This window comes from Colobus angolensis, unplaced genomic scaffold, assembly GCF_000951035.1.
Source record: "Colobus angolensis palliatus isolate OR3802 unplaced genomic scaffold, Cang.pa_1.0 Scaffold26, whole genome shotgun sequence".
In the NCBI taxonomy this organism is placed as follows: Eukaryota; Metazoa; Chordata; class Mammalia; order Primates; family Cercopithecidae; genus Colobus; species Colobus angolensis.
Genome location: NW_012115821.1, coordinates 7,161,776 through 7,186,656, shown reverse-complemented (window position 1 = coordinate 7,186,656; position 24,881 = coordinate 7,161,776). Strand labels below are relative to the sequence as shown.

General features: G+C 39.2%; 1 long non-coding RNA gene across 2 annotated transcripts in view; it reads left to right on the top strand.

Moving 5' to 3' along the window:
• The window catches only part of LOC105515379, a 333,481-nt gene that overhangs the window by 268,874 nt on the left and 39,726 nt on the right, over positions 1-24,881 (top strand). Inside the window, exon 5 of one of the 2 annotated variants that reach the window (XR_001002316.1) lies at positions 22,466-24,204. The exons of the other annotated variant lie outside the window; for it this stretch is intronic. This is a non-coding gene — a long non-coding RNA (uncharacterized LOC105515379). Of the gene's footprint in view, positions 1-22,465; positions 24,205-24,881 lie in introns of those variants that run through there. 2 annotated transcript variants of the gene reach the window in all.

Below are 24,881 nucleotides of genomic sequence, written 5' to 3'. Positions count from 1 at the left end.
TCACCTACTCCTATGCATTTGATCTTTGCAGCAAGCTTAAGTCAAACATGCACTTCATTCACAAATATACAAAAAGATGCCCAACATCAGTAGTATGGAAGGGAATTAAAATTAAATGATGTGTTCTACATATCATTTTGGGAAAAACTTCTGAGTTTTGATAATATCGATCATAGCGAATGTGAGGAGAAGCAGGTACTTCCATAGATTGCCAATGAAAGGATGAATTGGAATGGCTATTTTGGAAGGTGATTTGAAACAATTAAAAATATACACCACCTGTGAGCCAGCAATTCTAGTTCTTGCTATCTACCACCAGGAAACACTTATATTCACAAAAGTGTTCATTGCAGCATAATTTATGGGGCCAAAAGCTGGAAATCGTAGAAATGTAATCTGTCCATACCATGGAGTATTACACAGCTCATGAAAAGGTAAATTTCTATGACTGACAACAAATAAAATGCATAAGACATACTGTTAATTTAGAAAACCCATACAGCATGGCCTCATCCAATTACGCGCGCGCGCACACACACACACACACACATGCACCAGTGTATAGAAAAAAGAGTGCAGAGGTACACAAAGACTCAAAGAGGAGACTACTTCTGGGGAAGTTCTAGGGATGGAGAGCAATAGTCAAGAGAACCACCCATCTTTCAACAAATATTATTTAGCACCTTCTCTGCCAGGCACTGATGCTACCCTGTGATGAACACACCAAAATCCTTGGAATCATGACACCAATATTCTAGCATTAGTATTACCGTTAAGCATGTGTATGGAACAAGAAGGAATTTATATATTACTTGTAATTAAAAATAAATAAAAATAAAAGCTAATAATGAAATCACTCACAATTTGAGAGAAACAAAATGTCAGCTGATTATTTTGGATTTTGAGAGTACTTGCAAATAGTCCCAGCCACAAATGTTGCATTGGTGGCTGTCATGAGGCTACTGTAGTTCCTCAAATGGTCCCCTTTGGACAGTTGGCACACACAGGAATGCATGCAGGAACAATCTCACACACCTCAAACACCTGCACACAATTTTGATAGTTGCTCCTATTAACATTTTTGGGGAGCAACATTAGACACAAAGTAGGAGTAAAACCCAATCCAATTATACATATATTCACAAAAGATACGTACAGGAATAATCTTAGCGGCACTATTAAGAGGCCTAAACTGAAAACTACCTAAATGTCCATCAGTGGTTGAAAAGATGAATTGTCTACTATATTCACACAAAAGAATGACATATAGCAATGAAAAGCAATGCATTAAAATGAAATGTAACAATAGATGAATCTCATTGACAGTGGTGAATGAAGGAAGACTGACTCAAACATAATGCACTCTAATTTCATTTATTGAGAGTTCAAAAAAAGGCAAAAATAACACATGATACTAGAAGGTGGAATAGTTGTTACCCTTAGGAAGAAGCAGTAGCTTGGGTGCATTATGAAGGTTTTGTCAGGACCAAGATTGTTCTGCTTCCTGATCTGGGTGCTGGTTGCCTGGAAGTATTTATGAGTTGTGTTGAGTTTTACAGTTGCTACTCGTAACTTTTTTGTAGGTATATTCTACTTCCATCACAGGCTTACAAAAAAAAAAAAGCCCTGAAATCCGCTTTGTATTTTGGAAACTCATCTTTGTCAAGTCACATGCCTTCTCTGGGCTTTAGTTTTACCATCCAAAAAATGGGAGAGAATTTTGTTAGCTGATCAGGAAGGGCTCTTCCAAATTTATGGCTCTGTGTCTCACCTCTTCCATTCCAGTAATTCATTCCTAAAGGAATTAAAAAACCTAGAGAATGAGGCTTGTGGAAGGCTTATCAGGTCACATGTGTCCCATTTTCAAAGCATTTTGTTATAAAGGCACAATCAATGAGCAACGGAAATTATGTCTTTCCAGGAAAATACACATAGTTAATTCTTTCCCAAAGTGCTTGTGGGATAAGTGGGAATACGCCAAACGCTGCTTCTGTCACACATCCTATGGTCATGCCAATACAAACAGACTGTGAGGGGAGAGTCAGCAATTTAGGAGGCAGAGCTGTTCCTGGTAGGAAGGAGGCAGCCACTACACTCATGACTGACGACCTGTTTGCAAAGGCACTTCCTCTCTGAGGGGAGCTGATTTGTAATTTTCCTCTTACTGCTACTGGAAGTCCTTGAATGGCAATATCACAACTTGTACCCATTCACAACAGGAAAGTTTGACATCCGCAGATAATCTTGGCATGCAAGGAGGAAAAGTCCAGTACTGCCTGTCAGTTTCTATATAAGAACCAGGAAGATAATTTCTATAGTGTATACTATGATGTAATCATTACGCTCAAGGTGGGCCTTCAGCCAGGGACTCTTTTCCTAGTTGCATCCAAGCCCCACTGATATTTGCAAGGCAGGGACCCCAAGGAAATCAACTCAAGGCCCTGAACAGACCCATTGTGTTAACTCTATTTAAGCCCACAGACATGGACTCTTGGGTGAGTGAAGCAGCCTCCGATGAGCAGGGGTGTTATCCTGACTGTTTAGAGAGCTGGTCCTTATGTGAAGGGTTGGTTCTCAGAGGAAAGCTCAAATTAGCAGTTGAAAATAACCAGACACAAAATCTGATAGGGGTTCTCAGGTCATTTAAATCAGTTCTTCTCAAATGATCAGAGGCGAAGGACCAGTTTTGTTTCATTTTGTTTGGTTATTTATTTGTAACCATTCACAGGCCAATACATTTTTTTTAATTCAAGAAAATTGAATGATTACAAATGGAATAAAGAGACAAAATATAAACCCCATTTTTTTTTATTAGTTTCAACAGGCATTATTCTGTCCAGTGGCTATAAAAATTCAGAAATTCTCCTTGATCTAGGTGCTGATTAAATAGATTTGTTTAGCTTGCAAAAATCTGTGGAGTGGTAAGCAATGTCTGCAGGTACCCATCGTGAAACAGTGGTAGTCTGTGGATTTCAGGAGCAGTACTCATTGGAGGTCTTCATACTCTCTCATGAGTACACTTGTTTGGGAATAACATAGTGTTCAAAGTAGGGGAGAGGGTCAGGGGACAGATACTGTAATGAGCCAAGATAAGAGAATGGAAGAACAGGTAGAAAAGTATTAAAAGTAATGGCAAAAACCACGGTTACTTTTGCACCAAACTAATAAGAGTCTCATAAATCAAGACTTTAGTGAGGAAGCAATTTTTAGTGATAATGAAGGAACTTCCTGTTTTCAGAGGAGTGTGGTTGAGGGACATCAGTAAATAACCAGATTAATTACCTAGAACGAGGGACAGAGATCTCTGCTCATTGTGTTCAGCAAATCCATAGGCTAAACAACCAATAGGCAGTACATGAGATATTGAAGTTCTGGTTTAGGTCAGGCTGAGAACACCAGGCAGGTAACGCATTACTTCTTTCCACCCATTTCCTGCTCACAAATTGCAGATGGAAAACAGATTTTTACAAAATCAATTTTCTTGTTTTATCAAATCCCAAATATAAAAGCTCATGTCCATATAATCACAGTTAATTATTCTGGAAAGCAAATTTAGAATTAGGGGCAATTACAACAAAACCTTAGGAGAGTAAGTTATGAAACAATTTATTTTAAGTTATAGGAATAATTTCCCACTGAAGGCAACTATTCTTTTTTTTTTTTTTTTTAGTATTTTTGGAAAAGGGACAAATGTAAGTAGGTAAGACAAAAAACTGAAATTCTACAAGCATTTTAGTTTCCAGTCCAAGACAGCTGTTGGGTGATATCACCCATTGTGAAAACAGTCATGCGTGGAGGGAATTGGCAGATGAAAAGCAAGAACACTCGATATGGGGCGTGTAAACGTGCTTTCTCTGTCTCCTTTGATTTTCCTCATAGCTAGACACACCTAAAAGTGAAGTTACATATGTGGATGTTTATATGAAGAATAAAGGACACAAGAAAGGATTCAAGAAATGAAAAACGGTGGAGGAAGATAAACATTTCAAGATTCAGATCATGTTGCTGCCCGAATTCAGTGTGTCTCTAAGGAAATAGCTAGAAGGGGTTTTCAACTCTCAGCTTCCTTCCAAGGAATAAAGAGTTTGCTGTGAGCAAAAAAAAACATGCCAAGAAAATGCCAATGTGTGTCACACTAACATCTTTCTTAAGGCTGAACGTGGACTTCGGAAATGTGAACCTTTGGCTCCGGTGAACACAGTCAGCCTTGAGGGTTTGAAATTAGGTTCTTCAGAAGGACCGAAGGAAATCTGAGAGATCAACTTAGACACCCACTAATTAGAAAATGCGCCGACACCAGAGACTCGTTTGCAATGAGTGGTGGGGTCAACCTTTCCATGGCACCTGACGTGAACTTAGAAAAATGGAATCGCTGAAAACACGTTTGGAAATGATTTTATCGGAGACAGAGAGAGACAGCAACTGCTGGAGTGAGAAAGACAGAACAAAAAAGCACACCAAAGTGAGATGCTGTAATCGAGAAGACTTGGCAAGAACAAATGAAGAACGTTCAAACTTCCTTGTTGCAGACAAAACAACCTTCAAAGGCTACCTTTTTCCTATTTGATGGGGCAAAATTGCTTCCACCAATGCATTATACATATTTAAAACTCTCCTTTCTGCATTTATAATTTTCATAGATGCAGCTTCCTCCAAACTTAAGTAATGAATGTAAGAAGATGCTCCCTTGGGGGTTGTAAAGACAATCTAAGAACAAGTCATTTTGGAGTAACAAACTTCACAGCCGGGGATAATTTCCATTGCATAAGGCATCTACCCCTAAAGCTTTCATTGTTTCACTCTTAGGCAGTTATGTCATTATTTTACTTACCTCATTGGGGAAATCATTGTTTAACAACCAAATATAAATGGGGAAATAGTCTTCTACTTTATCTTCTCCAGGATAATAGCTTCCCTCCCCTACTTCCCTCCACAGAAGGATTAGTCCCAAATGGGTGATGAATTGCTCCAAACAGACCGACAGTCCCAGAGAGAGAAATGAGAAGAAAAATAACTAGCTGATTACCAATAGGGAACAAATTGGCCACTTGAGAATTCAGTGGCTAGAATGACAAATGAGAAAATGAAAATCCTCATCAAGGGACTAGACTTGCTGATTAGTCCAAGTGCAGATGACCACTTTCCATTCCTCTCCTGCCCTGCTGTGAAATGATTTACATCTGATTGAACATTATTTTGTATTTGGGACCGTGATTTCTAAAAGGGTGTTTGGAAAACTTTGAAGTACTTAAATATAACTAGGAGACATTTGGGGGCTGAGCAGTGAAATGGAAGATGCTCTGTGTTGGGCTCATGGAATGTTCATTTAGAGGAGAACCCATGTCTGCTTGGTTTGGTCTGGTTTTTCATTCCATCACCCCTTAAGGCAGCTTTCCAAGGTTTTCTGGGCTCTGAAAGAAAATAAAAATGAGAAGCGTATTCTTGGCCAAGGGATCCACATTCAAGGCAGACTCCAGGATTTCAACATGTGGATAGACTGGGCTTTCTGTTACTCATCAATTACTAAAAATAGAAATAATTTGGGACTCCTTTGAAGGGAGGCCATTTTTTACTAGACTTCATTTGAACCCGTCTATCAAGGGAAGTTGGGTATATAATGAACAATAGACATTCTTAGTGGTGCTAAGTCATATATGCATGAAGAAATAAAACAGGACTCTCAACCATTAGCCTCCAAGTGGACATAGTCATATGAGCTATAGGAATGATGAGGAAAAGGGGAGGTGGAGACTGTAAGTCAGCTGATCAAGATAGGATTCAGAGAGAAATGGTGATCGGACTCAGGCCTTGAAGGAGGGATAGAGTTATAGTAATTTCTGGGTGGGAATCACTTGAATGAAGAATAGTACTGATTTTTTTTTTTTAATGATTTGGTACAGAGTAGAATGTGTGTCTTAAGCAAAGTGGTTTTCAGTACAGGAATCTGGAAAGATGAGACAGAACATAAACTTTTACATGTATGAATGGGTCTTCGACACCAGGCAAATAATTGGGTTTGATTCTAAAAGTACCAGAGGAACATTAAGGATTCTAAGGCAAGTTAGATCTGTTTTAGAGGTCTATTTTCCTCATCTGACAAAAAGAATCAGCAAAACAGCATTCTCTGTAACTTTTCCAACAGGTAAAATCGACATGTAAGACTGCCATTTTGCTGCTTCTTTGGTTTGTGGGACCAGCGCTATGGAAGATAAGAATGAACTAGCATAGTGCCTGACTCTAGGACTCAACACATATTGCTAAATGCATGAATGAAGCTGAACTATATAGAACCACAGTACTGTTTCCTAGGACAGAGGAAGATGATCTGATTACCTCAGACCTCTCAAGAGGTATCAATAGAGAATTTGACAGGGGCCCTGGTTGGAAGTTATGTGAACTTGGGCATGTAACTTCACCTTTTTGAGTCAGTATTTCATCACCTGAAAAAGCAAAGGTGAGTTTCATGAATAAGCTTTAATTACAGGAAGATGTTATGTGTATTTTTGGGGAAAGAGATGCCATACATGGCTTGTGTTGGATTCACAGCAGTCCATGATCCAAGATACAGTTAAGAACCACTGGGTATTTCTTTTAAACTATAAGATTCTGTGACTCTGAGACTCCAGGGATGATTTTCCTCCCTGGAAGGACAATTGGAATATCAGACCCCACAGCCCTGCCAATTTTGTTACCCTGTAGGAGGCCTGTGGCTGATTGATTTGACTGAAATGAGGAGGAGAGGATGTTGTTCTTAACTGTCAACTCAGCCTCAGATTCCTCAGCAATTTAAGAACTATTATTGATCTGATCAGCCATTCTGGAATGTAATTGATGAAGCAAAGCATTGAAAGGCAGCTGTTCTCATCAGAACATGACACTGGCAACATGTAACCTCTGACACAGCTCTTTCTGTAGAATGTTTCCTCTTTCTTCTTCCTTTCTTTAAGTGGGCATCTTAACAGTGGGCTCTGTTATGAGGTTATTAGAAAGAATAACTACTTAATGATGGGGAAAGCATTTGGAAAGATGAGAGATACACTTCTGCTCTTAAGGCTATTCTTCAAAACAATATGCAATGATATTTTTTTTGAATGGACACACTCAGCAGTCACTCTGATTTGGAGACTTGTCAACAATGATGTAATGCTGGCCAGTTAACATGAACAGTTAAAGAAAATGTTATAACCCTAGAAGCTATTGTCAGTATAAAACTCCAGCATAGAAAGCTAGTCCCAGTAATTTATAATGAGGCAGTACTCTTAATGATTTTTGGCTTCATGCATTAACAAATAGAGATTTAAAGGATAAAGGACTTACATTGTAGTAAGGAAAACTCATGAAAAGATTCAGCTGTAATCAAAATAAATTGTGTTTTTAGATTGATTTTCATAAATTCAACTGTTTCCCTTTATTTACACCAAAAAGAAATGCATTGTGCTAAGCTGATTCCTACCGTTCAGAAAAAAGAAAGGACATTATATTTTTAACATATTTTAATATAATATCCATAAATTGCAAATATCAACTTACAAGAAAGAAAAAACTCATATACAGGCAAGAATAGAGCATCTATTCTTGCTAGGAAGAGAAAAAAATTTTCCTATGTCAAATTTATTTTCCCTTTTTAAATAGTACCTGTTGTTTAATTGAAGCGTTGATTAACACCATTAAAAAACCTACCTAAAGACCAGGCATGGTGGCTCACGCCTGTAATCCCAGTACTTTGGGAGGCCAAGGCTGGTGGATCACGAGGTCAGGAGTTCAAGACCAGCCTGGCCAAGATGGTGAAACCCTGTCTCTACTAAAAATACAAAAATTAGTCAGGCACGATGGTGGGTGCCTGTGATCCCAGCTCCTCAGGAGGCTGAGGCAGAGAATTGCTTGAACCCCGGGGGGCGGAGGTTGCAGTGAGCCAAGATCGTACCATTGCACTCCAGCCTAGGTGACAGAGTGAGACTCCATCTCAAAAAATAAATAAATAAACAAAAACAAAAACAAAACCCACCACCTAAAATAGCAATTTTATGAATAATAGCAGTGAAATGTATTATGATTACCTTTGCTTTCTATTCTTTCTCCTCCCTCCCAGTTTCTTCTAAATAAATGATGCTCCTTACTCCCCCATCAGGCATCTAAAACCAAGAGGAGACAATTTCTTCCAAGAAAGTGCATTAAGAACTCCAATTTACTTCACTTGTAAAGTCCTATAGACAGTACTATCAAATAATGAGTCAAGATCACTCTATTTAGCATCCAACTATTCTAGACTTGTTCGTATCTTAATGTTCTGTTTTTTCAGCAGGAAAGCAGAAACTTCTACTCTATCTGCAATTTTCTTCCTTCTACTGGCAGCGATACCATTTAAAAAGTACTTGGCATCACCCAAATCTGTCTTCCAGTGAGCATCAGAATCCTTCTGATTGTGATTGCTCCCAATTTGCCTAGAATTGGAACAGACTAAAATATATGGTTTAACTCTGGAGGCCAGGCCAACGGCACAACATATGGTAGGTTGCAAGTAGCACAATGTTTAGCTCAATCTTCCACGGTATCTGGCAATAGGATGTTACCAATGAAAACTCCTTAAACTGAAAATTGGCCCGAGTTGCAGTCATTCTGCATTTCCAAGTTGCATCAGACTCTATGGTATACTCTATGGGGGTCCTGTGATTTCCCAAACTGTCTAATCTCATCCCATATCATTGCTCATGTTCTCAGGAGAGCTGGCTTAATTTGTGTTTATGATGATATTGATCTGTTATTCTAAAAACAATTATTGTTTTGGGTCTTGTTGTTGTTAACAAACCAATCTGATTCTGCTGCAGTAGAATCTACAATTGCACTGGGGTAGAATTCTTATCATAGCGAACAGCAAGGGGCAAATGGGTTATGAAGGAAAAAAGCTGGGCTTATCTCTATTGGAACTCTCATTGCTTCTGAGGATGAGACACCCTGACTGTATAGATGGCTTACCCAAACATAAAACACACAAGGGCATTTATTAGATGTCTTTAGCCATTTAGGTTATAACACACTTAAATGCCAAAAATCACTTTTTCTGGCATTTTCATGACAAGATTGGTTGTGCATTCATTCTATAGTAGGTGTTAATAAATCCCGCATTATGGTTAGCTGTCAGAAACAGCAGGAATTTCGTGGCAGCTCGTCTTTGGCATCTGAAACACAGCACAGTATTTTCACTGGAATCTTCCAAATTATTTCTTTCTATTTATGGAAATAAGTTCTCACTGCGGAGGCATTACCTCTTGAAAGCTTCATGCTATCCTTAAAGGGTTGGAGAGAGTGACTGGTTTTCAAATCTTTTTGGCTCCTGAAATGTAGGCTGAACTCGAAGGGATCCTGTGCTCTTCATTCATTCTTCATAATCATACCTCCCTCACAAGTGTGGGTCTTTCCACGTCACAGAAAAGGAAACTAAGATTCAGGAAATTTAACCAGTCATCCACAATGACACACCTAATGTGTGGTCAACCCAAGCTAATTCAGTTGATTTGAACCTTTCTACCAGGGTCCTAGGCAGGCTGTACCTCTACATGTCTAACCTTTGGGGGTCTCCCAAAACAGGGATGCAGATTTGGTGACGATGAGAAAAGGAAAGGTAAGACAGTGCATCTGTATCATTGCCATGTATGAGCGTGTGTGATGTAGCAGAAGAAATCGTAGTTTCTAGTTTCAGCTCTGTTACTACATTTCTCTGGCTTTGAGAAGTCACTGTTCATGTCTTTCATTGACTCTTTAGTCAAATAAGAGTGGGTAATCCATGCGCGGTGGCTCATGCCTGTAATCCCAGCACTTTGGGAGGTTGAGGTGGGAGGATCACGAGGTCAGGAGATCGGCATCATCCTGGCTAACACAGTGAAACCTCGTCTCTACTAAAAATACAAAAACTTAGCCAGGCTTGGTGGGGGGGCCTGTAGTCCCAGCTACTCAGGAGACTGAGGCAGGAGAATGGCGTGAACCGCAGAGGCAGAGCTAGCAGTGAGCCGAGATTGCGCCTCTGCACTCCAGCCTGGGCGACGGAGCGAAAACTCCGTCTCCAAAAAAAAAAAACGTGGGTAAATGTGTGAGCAGAGTGGTTCAACTGCTACATTCTTAGGGCTAACACTGAAGGATTCTAATCTATGTGCTTACATCATAGCCTAGGAAAATGTAGTTTGGGGGTCTCCTTTTCAAGATCCTACCTCTCCATCCTACCTTTAAATTTGAGAATTCCCAGAGTTCCACCCCAAACCTTCTGCTCTTCTCTAGCACTGCTTACTCTGTGGGTGATCTCACCCTTTCTTGGTTCTTGTTTTAACATCTCTTGTCTGATATTAATATAGCTACTCCATCTTGCTTATGGTTGCTGTTTGCATATCTTTTTCCATCCTTTTCCTTGCATCCTATTTGTATCTTTGAATCTCAAGTGTGTTTTCCGTAGACAGCATAGAGTTGGACCTTGTTTTGTTTTTTAATTCGATCCAATTATCTGCAACTTTCAAATGGATTTTGTAATTATTTATGTTTAATGGCATTATTGGTAAGGCTAGATTTACCAATCTAGCCTGCCACTTTGCTTTTGGCATTCTATGCCTCAATTCTTCTTTGTTTCTGTTTCTCCTTTAATGCTTTCCTTTATGATTAATCAATATTTTCTAGTATAACATTTTAATTTATTTAATAATTTTTCATAAAGAATTATTTTCTTAGTGTTTGCTCTTGGGCTTATAATATACATCTTAACTTATCAAAATCTACTTCATATTTATACTGACTTAATTCCAGTGAAACACAGAAACTTTACTCCTATTATATAGCTCTATTTTCTCTCCATTTTATAATATTATTGTTCAATATATTCAATCTATATGCTATAAACCCAATGGTGCATTATAATAATTATTACTTTATATAATCTTATGCATTTTACAGAACATAGAAGAAGGAGATCAAGTACATATTTATAGAGTTTATTATGTAGATCTTAACCATTTGTAATTCACTTCATTTCTTCCAATGGACTCAAGTCATCATCTGGTATTATTTCCCAAAGCTGCTTTGCTCACACCTACCTCCTTTGTGTTGCTGTTTTCAGATGTATTGCATTTTTATACACTGTAAGTTCAACAGTACAGTTATATGCACATTGTTTTCTATAAACACATTTCTTCTGAAATCAGTTAAGAGAAAAAGGGAGAAGGAATGTGCAGTTCTTCACTATGCTTTTTTTTTTTTTTTTTTTTTTGAGACAGGGTCTCTGTCACCCAGGCTAGAGTGCAGTGGCATGATCTCAGCTCATTGCAACCTCAGCCTGCCAGGTTTAAGTGATTCTCCTTCTTCAGCCTCCTGAGTAACTGGGATTACAGTCGTCAGCCACCATACTCGGCTAATTTTTTATTTTTTCATTTTTAGTAGAGATGGGGTTTCACCGTGTGGGCCAGGCTGCTCTTGAACTCCTAACCTCAAGTGATCTGCCTGCTTAGGCCTCCCAAAGTGCTAGGATTACAAGTGTGAGACACCACGCCCAGCCTACATTGACTTTTCAATTTTTTTTTTTTTGTATATGTGAGGTGAAGTTCATATAACATAAAGTTAAACATATCAAAGTGTAGAATTCAGTATCATTTAGTGCATTCACAATATTATGCATCTCACCGACTTCTTTAGTTTTAAAACTTTTTTGGGCCCACATGGGGAAAGCCCATCTCTACAAAATCACGAAATAGAAATATCAGCTGGACGTCGTGACAGGTGTCTGTAATCCCAGCTACTTGGGAGGCTGAGGCAGGAAAACCGCTTGAACCCGGGAGACGGAGGTTACAGTGAGCCAAGATAGTGCCACTGCACTCCAGCCTGGGTGACAAAGCGAGACTCTGTCTCAAAAACAAACAAACAAAAAACACAAAAACTATTTTGGCTGGGTGCAGTGGCATACCCCTGTAATTCCAGCACTTTGGGAAGCCAAGGTGGGAGGATTGCCTGAGCTCAGGAGTTTGAGAGCAGCCTGAGAAACTTAGTGAGACCCCATCTGTACAAAAAAATGAAAATATATTTAAAAAAATTTTCATCATCATGGTTTGTACTCATTAAGTAATCACTTCCCATACTCATCTTCTCCCATCCCCTAGTGATCACTAAATTTCTGTCTCTATAGATTTATCTTTTCTGGATTTTTCATATAAAAGGCATTATAATATATGACCTTTGTCTGGTTTATTTCATTAGCATAATGTTGGCATGGTTCATTTGTGCTTTAGCACATGGCAGTACTTCTTTCCTTTTTATGGCTGAATGTATACTCATTGTATGCATGTACCATAATTTGTTTATGCATTTACCTACTGGACATTTGCATTGTTTACATTTCTATAATACCTTTTGACCATAATGAATACTGCTGTTATAAACATTTGTGTACAAGTTTCTGTGCAGATCAGTATTTTCATTTTTTGGATGTATACCTAGCAATAGATTTGTGGGTCATATGGCAATTCTCTGTTTGGCTTTTTAAGAAACCACCCAACTCTTTTCCCTGGTAGCTGGACCATTTTACATTTTGACCAGCAATATACAAGGGTTCCTAATTCTCCACATCCTACCAACATTATTTTCTGTTTCTCTTTTATAGCCAACCTAGTGGATGTAAAGGGGTATTCTCATTGTGGTTTTTATTTACATTTGTTTAATGACCAATGAGGTTTAATATCTTCTCATGTGTGTTTGGTTATTGGTGTATCTTCTTTAGAGAAATATTTATTCAAGTCCTTTGCCTATTATTTTTTCTTCTGAGATCGGGTCTCACTGTGTCACCCAGGCTGGAGTTCTGTGACATGACCATGGCTTACTGCAGTGCAGGCTCAATATTCTGGGCTTAAGCAAACCTCCCACCTCAGCCTCCAGAGTTGCTGGGACTACAAGCACAAGCCACCATGCTTGGCTAATGTTTCTACTTTTTATTTTGTAGAGATGGGGTCTCATTATGTTGTCCAGACTGGTCTCTAACTCCCAGACTCAAGTGATCCTCCTGCCTCGGCCTCCCAAATTGCTAAGACTACAGTGTGAGCCACTGCACCCAGCCCTTTGCTCATTTTTGAATTGGATTGTCTTTTTGAGTTGTAAGAGTTCTTTATGTATTCTAATTACTAAATAGACCCTTATCAGGTGTATGATTTGCAAATATATTCTTCCACTTTGTAGATTGTCTTTTCACTTTTTTGGTAATGTCCTTTGATGCCCCAAAGTTTCTAATTTTTCTGAAGTCACATTTTTCTATATTTTCTTTTGTCTATCATGCTTTTGATGTTAAATCTAAGAATCTGCTCCTGCCAAATGAGTTCATGAAGATGTGTCCCTAAGCTTTACAACTCTAGTAGCTTTATATTCTTAGTTCTTATAATTAGTTTGTTGATCCATTGTTAGTTAATTTTCATATATAGTGAGATGAGGCCCAGTTTCATTCTTTTACATGTATTCAGTTGTCCTAGCACCATTTGTTGAAAAGACTTTTCTTACCCCCATTGGATGGTCTTGGTACCTTTGTTGAAAATCAATTGACCATAGATGTTTGGGTTTATTTCTGAACACTTAGTTTTTTTCCATTGGCCCCTACGTTTGTTGTCCTGCTGATACCATAGTGTTTTGATTACTGTAGCTCTGTAGTAAGTTTTGAAATCAGTACATGTGAGTTCTTCAACTTTTAAAATACTGTTTTGTCTACTTGGGGCTCCTCACATTTCCATATGAAATTGAGGATTGGCATTTCCATTCCTCCAAGAAGACCATTGGAATTCTGATAGGGATGCATTGAATCTGCAGGTGACTTTGGAGAATATTGATATCTTAACAACATTGTATCTTCCAATCCATTAACATGGAACATCTTTCCATTTAATCAAATCTTCTTTAATTTTTTTTCAGCAATGTTTTGCAGTTTTATGTATGTAAGTCTTTCACCTCCTTGGATAAATGTATTCCTAATTATTTTATAGTTTTGCATACTATTGGCAAAAGGATTTTGTTTCCTTTTTAAATTGTTCATTTCCAGCATATAGAAACACAAGTGATTTTTCTGTATTAAGTATGTACACCACTACTTGCTCAGATTTTGTTCTCCTGATACCTGTTAGTTCTTTATCCCTGGATTCTTTCAGCTCTTTGAAAATATTAATGCAGCTAATTTACAGTCTTTTTCTGGTATGTTCAATGTTTGGGTTTCCTCATGGATGTTTCCTCTCATTTTTTCTTCTCTGTGAGCCATGCATTTCTGATTCCTTGTATGCTTTGTTCTTTTTCGTTGAAAACTGGACATTTTGCACATTGTGATGGGGTAACTCTTGGAGTCAGATTATCTTCCTTTTCCAGAAATTGCTGATGCTGTTTGTTGAGAAGTGTAGTCATCTGTTTGTTTAGTGACTTTCCTAAACTGTGTTGCAAAGACTATATCCCTTATCAGGTATGGCATTGATGTCTCTATTCTGTTATCTCAGCAGTCAACCAATGGCCTGGCAGAGACTTTCTTGGATATTTTAACTCAATAAAGAAAGAGTAAATAAGGTGTTTTGTTCTTTTGAATTCCCCCTGACAGATGTTGCCTGGAAGGCCATTTCAGTCCAAGGGGGCTGAAACAATGGCTAAATCCTGCATTAGTCCCTCAGTGATCCACCAGGCAGATCAAAACATATGACCCTTAAAAAAAATTGCAACCCTGATCTTTGAAGCACATAGTTCTTATCTCCAACCTGGAAATAGCAAGCCGCACCAGGAACACGAACTGTCATCCACACGGATACCAGTTGCCCCAGGGAACAAGAGATGGTAGCTGCTCCATCAAATGCTAAACTTCACCAAAATATATTACTTCTTCAAGCACTCCCCTGGACAGTGCAAGTGTTTGACCTGGCTCTAGATTTTAAAAATAGTTAATTCTGATAATTAACTCTTTCTCAATAGGTGTATTGTGTGTGTGGTTTTTTTTTTTTCCCAGTGGAGGGACTGATTTTTGGAGCTTCCTACTTTGCCACCTACACAATGACATCCCTCTACATTGTGTTTTACACCTTTACTGCTGTTCCTTGGTTTTTTGTGTGGATTCAAATTATTGACTGATGTCACTTGGTTTTCAGCCTACGAAAATTCTTGTAGCATTTCTTGTAAGGCAGGTCTTCTAACAACAAATTCCCTCAGATTTTGTTTATGTAGGAAAGTGTGTATTTTGCCTTTCATTTTAAAATATAATTTGGCTGATTCTTGATTGACAGGTTTTTTTCCCTTCAGCATTTTAAATATATCATTTCATTGCCTTCTGGCCTCTTACTTGCTCTCTACCAAGATTTCCCTGTTTTTGACAACACTCTAGACATGAAATTCTCCATGCTGTGCTCCAAATGAAGTCAGTCCCCTCAGGCAGAGCTACAGTAACCTGCTTTTTCCCCGGGCTAAAACTCTATGCCACTGCCTAAGTGCTCAGGGTGGGAAGAGAAGCCTACTGCTAGAGTGACAAACCTACTCTATGAGCAGACATTCGGAAATGGTAGTGGTCTGTGGTTTTTCTAGCTTGACCCTCCTAATACGGGACTCTTGTCCTACCAGCAAGCTGATCAAGAATGACTGGAGTGCAAAATTCTTGGTCTGCAATGTCTGGCCTATAAGTCAGCCATCTATCCCATTGGCGTTTTTTTGTTTGTGATGAGTGATTTGCGTTTTATTACTTTCGAGACATTCTCTTTCTCTTTGAGTTTCACGTATTTTAGTATTCTATATCTGAGTGTGGTCTATTTGTACTTATTAAAATTGGAATTTGTTGAGTTTCTTGGATAAGTAATTTTTTTTTTTCATCAAATGTGGGAAGTTTTCAGTCATTTTTTTGGGGGGGGTTTTCTATCCTCTCTGTTTTTCTTCTGGTACTTCTATTACTTGTATGTTGATGTGTTTAATTGTGTCCCACATTTCTCTGATATCATGCTCATTTTATTATTTTTTCTGTTTTTTTTTTTATGTTGGGTAATCTGTATTATGTTCAATTTGCTGATTCTTTCTTCTGCCAGCTAAAATCTACTTCTGAGCCCAAGTAGTGTTTTATTAAATTTTGTTATACTTAACTCCAGAATTTTATTTTGCTCTTTTTTAAAAAAATAAGTTCTGTCTCTTTATTGATATTCTTTATTGGGTAAGACATTGTCCTCATACCTTCCTTTAATTCTTTAAACATGTTCTCCTATAGTTCTGTGAACATATTTATAGTGGCTGCTTTGAAGTTTTTGTCTGCTAATTCCAACATCTAAGTTTCTTTAAAACAGTTACTTTTGACTGCTTTTTTTCTTTTAACATGAATCACACTTTTCTCCTTCATTAAATGTCTTATACATTTTTTGTTGAAAACTGGACATATTAGATAATACACTGTAGCAACTCTGGATATTGATTCCAGCTCCTGTCCATCCCCCACCCCTCTGCACCTAAGGGGTTTATGTTGCTGCTATTTTCCATGTCATTGATTTATTTGTTTAATGACTTAGTTAACTAATCCTATGAAGTATTTTTCCCTCTAGTGTGCAGCCTCTAATGTCCTTCTTCATATTATTTACTTTTTAAAAAATTTTTTGCTGAGTGATTTAGGATCATTCATGAATTGGCATGTAAGCCACTTATTGATCAAAAGTTACCCCCTTGGCAATTAAATTTTTGCCCTTTACCCCTGGATGTATAAGTAACTTGGAGGCTGCTCTGACAGGTGAAGAAGTTTACACTTTTGCTTCCTGTCTACCCAGGAACTAGTTGCTTTGTTTTTCCCCCCTCCATTCACTCCTAGGAGGGTGCAACTTTGGGCATACACACAATCTTCCAGATTGTTAGGGATACATATGGTTTTATTTTTAAACATAGCTCTTAGGAGTTGCTTCTGGGTTAGAGTAGGTTACTATTCAGCCAGTGTTGAGTTGGAGGTTATCTTTAAGCCATAGTGTCAGTGCTGGCTTGTGTTTTTGTTTTGTTTTTTTTGTTTTTTTTTTTGTGATGGATCTGTGTGCAGCATGGGAAAATTTTCAGATTTGCCTCATTTACTATTCTGACGCTGCCAAGTAGGTACAACCAATCACTTATGTACAGCCTTTCCAACCCCCAAGGCTGACTGCTCCCAGGAGGACTCTTCTTAGTTGTTTCTTCCCGTGAATTAGTCTATTAAACTTCTAATTGCTCTGTTGTTGTGCTTGTATTATGGAGCTATGAGCATCCTCTTAATAGCTCTCTACCAAGATTTCCCTGTTTTTGACAACACTCTAGACATGAAATTCTCCATGCTGTGCTCCAAATGAAGTCAGTCCCCTCAGGCAGAGCTACAGCAACCTGCTTTTCCCCCAGGCTAAAACTCTATGCCACTGCTCAAGAGCTCAGGGTGGGAAGAGAAGCCTACTGCTAGAGTGACATACCTACTCTATGAGCAGACATTCGGAAATGGTAGTGGTCTGTGGTTTTTCTAGCTTGACCCTCCTAATATGGGACTCTTGTCCTACCAGCAAGCTGATCAAGAATGATTGGAGTGCAAAATTCTTGGCCTGCAATGTCTGGTCTATAACTTCTGTCCTTCAAGTGGGGGCTAGGTGGAAGAAGCACCAGTCCTCTCTGAATAGAGCTTCTGCAACGTGGAACTTGTGGGGGAGGATGGAAAACGTTAGCAGTCCACTGCTTCCCAGATGATTCCATAAGATGGACCTGGCAGAGAAGTGTCATGTCTCAAATGTCACAGACAATCACTGTTCTTACTGAGATTTAGTAAATACACTTGAGTGACTATTTCTCCAATTACTGTATGAGCTTAGGACAATTTCTAGAAGCTTTAAATGATTTTTTAAAACTATAATTTTCTTTAATTAAATGGTTATTTAACTGGGGAGAAAGTCTGCAGGTCTCCCCCTTCCATCATGCCAGAAGTTGGTCTTCTGTCCTATCTTTTAAATGTCATCTATGAGCTCATGATGCCCCTGTGCCTATCTCTAGCCTAGCCTTTCACCTGGACACCAGACTTCCATATCTAGAAGAGTACTTGTCATCAAGTAGTTTTGGTTTTTCTTCCTCACAAATGTTCTCTTCAGGCCCTCTTTATCTCAGTAACTGAAACCACCATCTACCCAGTTAATCAACTCAGAAACCTGAGCATCAGCCTCAATGCCTCCCTCTTGTCAACCACATGTAATCCATCAGAAAGTGTCATTGGGTCTCTCAAATAGGTCTAGAAACTGCTCATTTCTCTCCAGTCCCATGACTACTGACTCTGAATCATTCCCCTTCACTTGATCTATTAAAATGACTTCTAATGGGCTCTCTGCTTTCACTCTCACTGCCCCTCCAATCTGTGCCTCACACAACTCCCCGAGTGATCACTGTATGTGTATTTCCCCTGCACGTATGCTTTAACCCTGACTTTAGCCCTGTAGGAAATGGCTGCTCTTTACCTCTCCTTTCAATCTCATCTGAAGCCCCTCCCTTGACCTCTGTATTATAGTCACATGGTCCTCTTTGCTAGCCTGCTTTCCTGTGCCTGGAACACTCTCCTCCTCCCTTTGCATGGCTGGTATTCCTCCTCTTCTCTTCTTGTTTTAGCTTAAATGTCACCTGCTCTAAGATGCTTTCTAGGTGGCTGCTCCTCTGTTATTCTCTGTTGTTTCAGCCCATTCATTTCCTTTACAATTCTTGACATAGTTTGTAATTATTAATTTGTTTAAAGATTTATTCTCTGCTGTTCCTACTGGATGGCAAACTCCAGGACAGCAAGAACCTCATAGTTGTTTTGTTAAGAACCCTGAAATAAACACAAATAATAAGAGCTCCCACTTACCAAGCAGTAAGTATGTGCCAGAAATGTTCTAAAATACATATGAATATATATGTATATGCATACACATATTTACACAAATATATACACATATACACATGTATATACATTTATATACATATACACACATGTGCACATGCATGCAAAAAACCACACTAATTTAATCTTCACAACAGCCCTATGAGGTAGATAATTTTACTATCTTCATTTAACAGCTGATTAAACTAGAGCACTGGGAGGATGGGTGACGCATCCCAATGTCACACAGTGAGTGAGCTGTTAACCCAGGTTGCTCTAGGGTCTATGTTTTTAAGCATTTCAGCCTCTTCTCAGTACAGTAACAGGAACAAAGTAGGTACTCAGTTACTATTTGTAGAATAAATAAACAAGAGGTGAAACAAAATGGAGATGTTATCATCCCTAAGAGCAGTGTTGTTCAGCAGAGCTGAGATGATGGAAATGTTCTACATCTGTGCTATCCTATACAGCAGTCACTAGACACAGGGCTACTGAGCACTTGGGATGCAGCTAGTATGACTCAGAAAATGAATTTTTTATTTTGTTTAATTTTAATTCATTTAAATTGCCACATTGTGGCTACTGACAACTGTAGTAGACAGTGCAATCTAAGATTTTTGAGATGGTATCACTGTTGATGCCTTAAGGTTGACAGACAGTCTTGATAAATTGAACTCCAAAGACTGATCACAGAATTCTCCTCTGCATTTTTTCCCCTAGTGTCCTCTCCCCTCTGTTCTTCAAACATCCTTTATCCTCCCACTTTACTTCATTCCAGCCTGTAGAATCAAGCCTTTCTCACATGTGGCTCCAAAGTGATTTTCCCTACTCTTCCAACAGTGCCCTAAAGAGCCCCTCCGGAAGTACTGAAGTAGTCAACAAACACCTAGTGTCTACTTGGGATGGAACACTGGCTCAGGTCCTGGGGAGGAGTGGAGGGGGACACAAAGGCAAGTAAGACAAGGTATCTGTCTAATGGTGAAGTGGGGGAGTTAGACTTACACACTAACTCATCGTAAGGGCTCAGTCAAAAGGATGGTGTTGGGGGGAGGGCTGGGTGTCCAGGTCTGTAGCCTCAGAATTCAAAACTGGGGGTCTGGAGTGCCCACTTTGCACAAATTGCTGTAAAATGGCACCAATTTTACTCACACTTGGACTAAAAGAATAAATGAAATCATAGCTTACTTTAAAAACTGAGCTTATGACAGACATGAGATAGTCTTACTGACATATAGAAAGAGACAACCGGCCTGGATAGAGGGAGCTTATATTTTACTCCAAAGGCCACATAACTTTTTACAGAAAAAGAATCAAAGCAATAGTAAATAAAAATCAGACTGAGACTCGAATATTTAAAAAGAAGAAAAAAGTAGTGCACGTTAATCCTCCAATTCAGGGGCAATTACTATTCATATTCTCAACCATATGCAATAATTGGGGTAGTGAAAATGCATTTCTTTCCTCCCACCATTTGCATACTTGGAATCTCACTGACATTGTATGTAGGTTAGAGAAAAAAGATGCTGCTTTGTTTGGATTTTGCTTTTGCTGTGGAATCCATTAGAAAGCAATGTGCTTTGTATGTCAAAGAGCAGAAAGGTCCCCACTTCCTCTTTTCAAAATGTTTTTAGCAGAAGTCAACTACTGTATTTGTTCCATGCAGTTCTCCATTTGATTACTCAATGTGTGCTAGCCACAGAAAAGCAGTGATTTTTTTTTTTTTTAACCACAAAGGACTTTCTATCTTAGGATGAGTCTTACAGCATCAAAACTTTGAAAGTGAAATTTTTAGGCAGTTATCTAAACGTCACTCTATAAGAAGCATTTAAACACATAGCAACACCCAGCTGATGTCTAAGTGCTTAAGTGCTTCATTTTTCATACAGATATATTATCAGTGCACAGGTAGAGTGACTGCGTCTTTGATTTCTCCAAACTTCCTAAAGTTTACTCTTTTCAATAAAAGTAGCTCCTTATGTGCAAAAATCAAATGAGATTTCACTTTGATGCCTAAGACTTTCCTTATACATTACATCACAGATTAGAAAGAAAAAGAAAACCCAAACAGCAAAGAACTAGATCAACTGTTCCAGTCTACTCTACACTGAAGAAAATACCTCCTAAGACATTAACTCCCTGCTTGTGTGTTACCGCCACACTTTCCCAAAGTGTGTTCCTGAGAACACTAGCTCCATGGGTTGTAACACAAAGAAAGCATTCCATGGTGAACTCCATAAGCCCATTTGCTTGTGTAAAACGGTTGGGTTGTTTTCATAAACATTTTCAGCCTTCAGATGTACCCTCCACATCTCAATCCTCCTGCCACATAAGAAGTCATAATGCAAGCATGTCTCGGATCAAAATTCTAGCACATACACATATATTTAACAGCCATTAAGCACAATAAAACAGTAATGCATATACGTTCTTGTAAGCTCAGGGAAGTCCCACATTGTCTTTGGGATCTTGCATAAACCCCTGCAGAAAATGTTCACTTTGCCTAAGACAGAGACCATGACTCTGGTGGCTGGACCATGTCAAGTGATAAAGCCTTCCATGAAGTGGGAGTGCAGGACTTTGAATAAAGAGATTAGACTTTTCTGATTTACACATTTTGTTTGTAAAAATGGGGGGCAGGGGGTGCTTTGCAATTATTCTAGCCTACAACATAATTAGCCATCATCCATTTTAACAATAAAAAAGCATTTCTAATTTTCCTTGGGCAAATTAACAAAATCTATGGTCTCGATTATAATGGTGACATTCAAAATGTCTGAGTAATTACCTTTGCAGTTAGATTCTTGCTAAGGATGCTGCAAATGCTTTCTACATTTTCCTACTGGGTAGGCTAATGGTACTTTACACATGCATGTGTCCATATGCAAAACGCTATCCTGTTTATGTTAAATGCTAATTAAATTTAATCACCACATTGATCCTATAACAGTCTTAGGTAAGTTTGGAAATCCTCTTGGGAATTCAAATAACCATAAACATGCCTAAGGCTCTGACAAGTCCTGCAAAAAGAAAAAGCACCTCGACTAAATCCAAAGGCTTTCATCTTATTTGGCCTTGGAAACCTCAGGTCACGTGCATCTGAGGAAAATAATGATTCTGTATTCAGACAGCAACCTACTAATCTAAACAATATTTCCAAAGTCAAGACAACTCCTTACATACGAATAAATGAACATTTCAATTCATAAATTACCCTCTTGTGAATTTAGTGTATGAGAATCTGTCCCTGTCTAACACGGTAAAATGAGTTTTTGAATCAGCAAAATTCAAGGTCACAGCAACCCCTCCTTGAGGGTGCAGTATAGTATCTACTAGGGGTGTGCTATGATAAAAAACAAAGTGTCTACCATTTAATTTACTCTTCTTAATAATATACAATGGAGATATTAGTGTCATCATTTTAAAAGAGAGGAAATGGAATCTTTTTTAAGAGACAGGGTCTTGGTCTGTCACCCAGGCTGGAGAGAAGTGGCATAATCATAGCTCACTGCAGCCTCAGACTCCTGGGTTCAAGTGATCCTCCCACCTCAGCCTCCTGAGTAGCTAAGAACTACAGGTGTGTGCCACCACACCCAGCTAATTTTTAGTTTTTTTTTTTTGTAGACCTGCGATCTCACTATGTTGCCTAGGCTGGTCTGAAACTCCTGGCCTCAAGTGATCCCCCCTGCCTTGGCCTCCACAGTGCTGGAATTACAGGTATGAGCCATTGTACCCAGTCAGGAAATAAAATTGTTGAAAGACTAAAGAAGTCTCTGAAATCATTGCACAATTAAGTAGAGCATTAGAATTAGAATACAGAGTGGGCCTGTTTGAAAGCATCAACTATTAACCACCATGCCATACATTTGAGAAGCAGACCCCACACTTGTAACCAAGTACTGGAATTTGTCACTCCTGCAAGTCAAGACTTCACCTATGAACTAGCCGCCCTCCGCCAGCCCAGCTCCATGGATGTGCAATCTCTATAGTTGCACAGGGTCCCATATTTGGTTTAGTACTTTGTTTTTGCTATCTTTAAATACTTAATAATTTTTAAACAAGAGATCTCATGTTTTTATTTTTCACTGGGCTTCACAAATTACAGTTAGTGGTATCCATAGTACCTAAGCTATAATTAATACAAAGCTTTAAAATGCATAGAGTTTAGCTGAAATTGCTGCCCAGTCTGAAGGAGAGTCCTAGAAGCTAATTTTGGAAGATGTTGTTCAGCCATAAGTTATGAAAAAATGTTTTGCCCTTTTACAACTCTAGCAGGAAGAGCTAAGTCCCCAATATTCAGCCTATTATGTCCCTGGTGAGAGTCTTCAAAACTCCTGAGCAACAATGCAAGAATTTCCCAGCCTCCAACATGTGACCTACTTCTACCTTATTAGGTCCAATAAACTGACCAATTAAATGTTTTTGTGATCACAGAACTTGTAACTACATGGTTAAAGATGCTTCCGATATATCACATTCTTTCACATTGTGGCAGAAACTACTGGTTAAATAACTCAGCCATATGTATCTTCCTTGTCCACTCTGCACAAAAGAGACTGGAAAAAAGCTGGACACCTGCTTCTTTCCCATCCTCCTTTGCCGGTAAGCATCACTGCGTGACTCAGTTCTGGCCAATGAGATGGGAAGGAACTCTTCTGGGATGGAAAAAGCTTTTGTCTTTGTTAATAAAAAGGAGAATGCCTCTACAGGAAAAGATCTTTTTCAATACCACTCTGTTGCCCACTTCCTGCCTTGATATTGTTTGGAGCTACAGCGCCCATCTTGAGATAATGAAGTAAAACACATCACTATGAAAAACCAACAACTGAATTTAGAGTAGACAGGATGGAAGGGACCTGGTGATATTGTGGAGCAACTGAACCAATGCTGTCGACTGCCTAGTTAACTCATTACTTGTTTAAATCTCTGATAGGCTATATTTGTAAAATTTTGCAACCACAATTATTCATAGTTTAAGCACACAACTTTGAAAAATGTGATCCCTTTGACAAGATAACATGCCTTCCATTACCTGCTACAGGTGACCCAGTTGTCTGGCTGTCGTGGGTAGCTCAGAACAGGCCTCTAAGGCATCTTGGCCCTCTCTCTGCTTTAAAACTCAACACCAAACTGTATTTATTCTTGTAGTACTGCCTGTGTCTTAACATGCATCCCAACCCCTGGCACAGAGCCTGGCACTGGCAACCTCTTGGAAAATTTGTTAAATGAACTGATAGTGTAGCATTCTGTCACTTTCCTCAGTGACAAAAGTCTCATTCTTTGAAAAATTTTCCTCTTGCAACTGAATTTAAAAATGAAATACCTACCACCTACCACTTAAAGTTTTGCTAGGTGACGGCTTACCAAAAAAAAATAAAAGAGAAAAAAAGGAAAAATACTCTTGTGTGATGATTGAGGAATAGTGAGCAGAAAACTGATTGGTTTCTACAAGGCATCATTGGTCTATGCCAATGGCCAGTAGGATGTGGTTGGTGTGTGTTTGGATGAACGGAGGCAAGATGGTGCACTTCCGGGTTCTTCTTCACCACCAACTCTTCCCACGTGTGCGAAAATGCAGCCAGCGCCCGGGAAGGTGCAGATCAACTGGGCATGCGCCAGGTGACGTCAATCCGAAGAGACCAAGATTTACCTGGTCGCACCTGCGGAACGCCCCCCGACACGCCTGTGCCCCGCCTATTGCCCTCCCACTCCTAGAAAAGCCGCTCTTGGCCAGGGTCCCACGCGGACTTCCCAGCCCCACCCTGTCGGGATGTCGGGACTGCAGGAACTCCGTCCGAGAGCCCCACTGGGGGGACTCTGTTGGCCTCCTTAAGTGCCCTTGTCTCCTCTTTACCTCCCTCGGCCAAAAATCCTGCGCAGGTCCGAGGCCCACTTTTGAGCCACCAAGTGGCTCGGAAGACCTGTTCAGGACAGAGACGTCCACCTGAAGGTAATCTCCACTTTGGCTTCATGAGCCTCCAGTCTGTCTCTGCTGGTTCCAAAGGACGCTTTGAAGCCAGGCAGAGATCCACTTCCATTT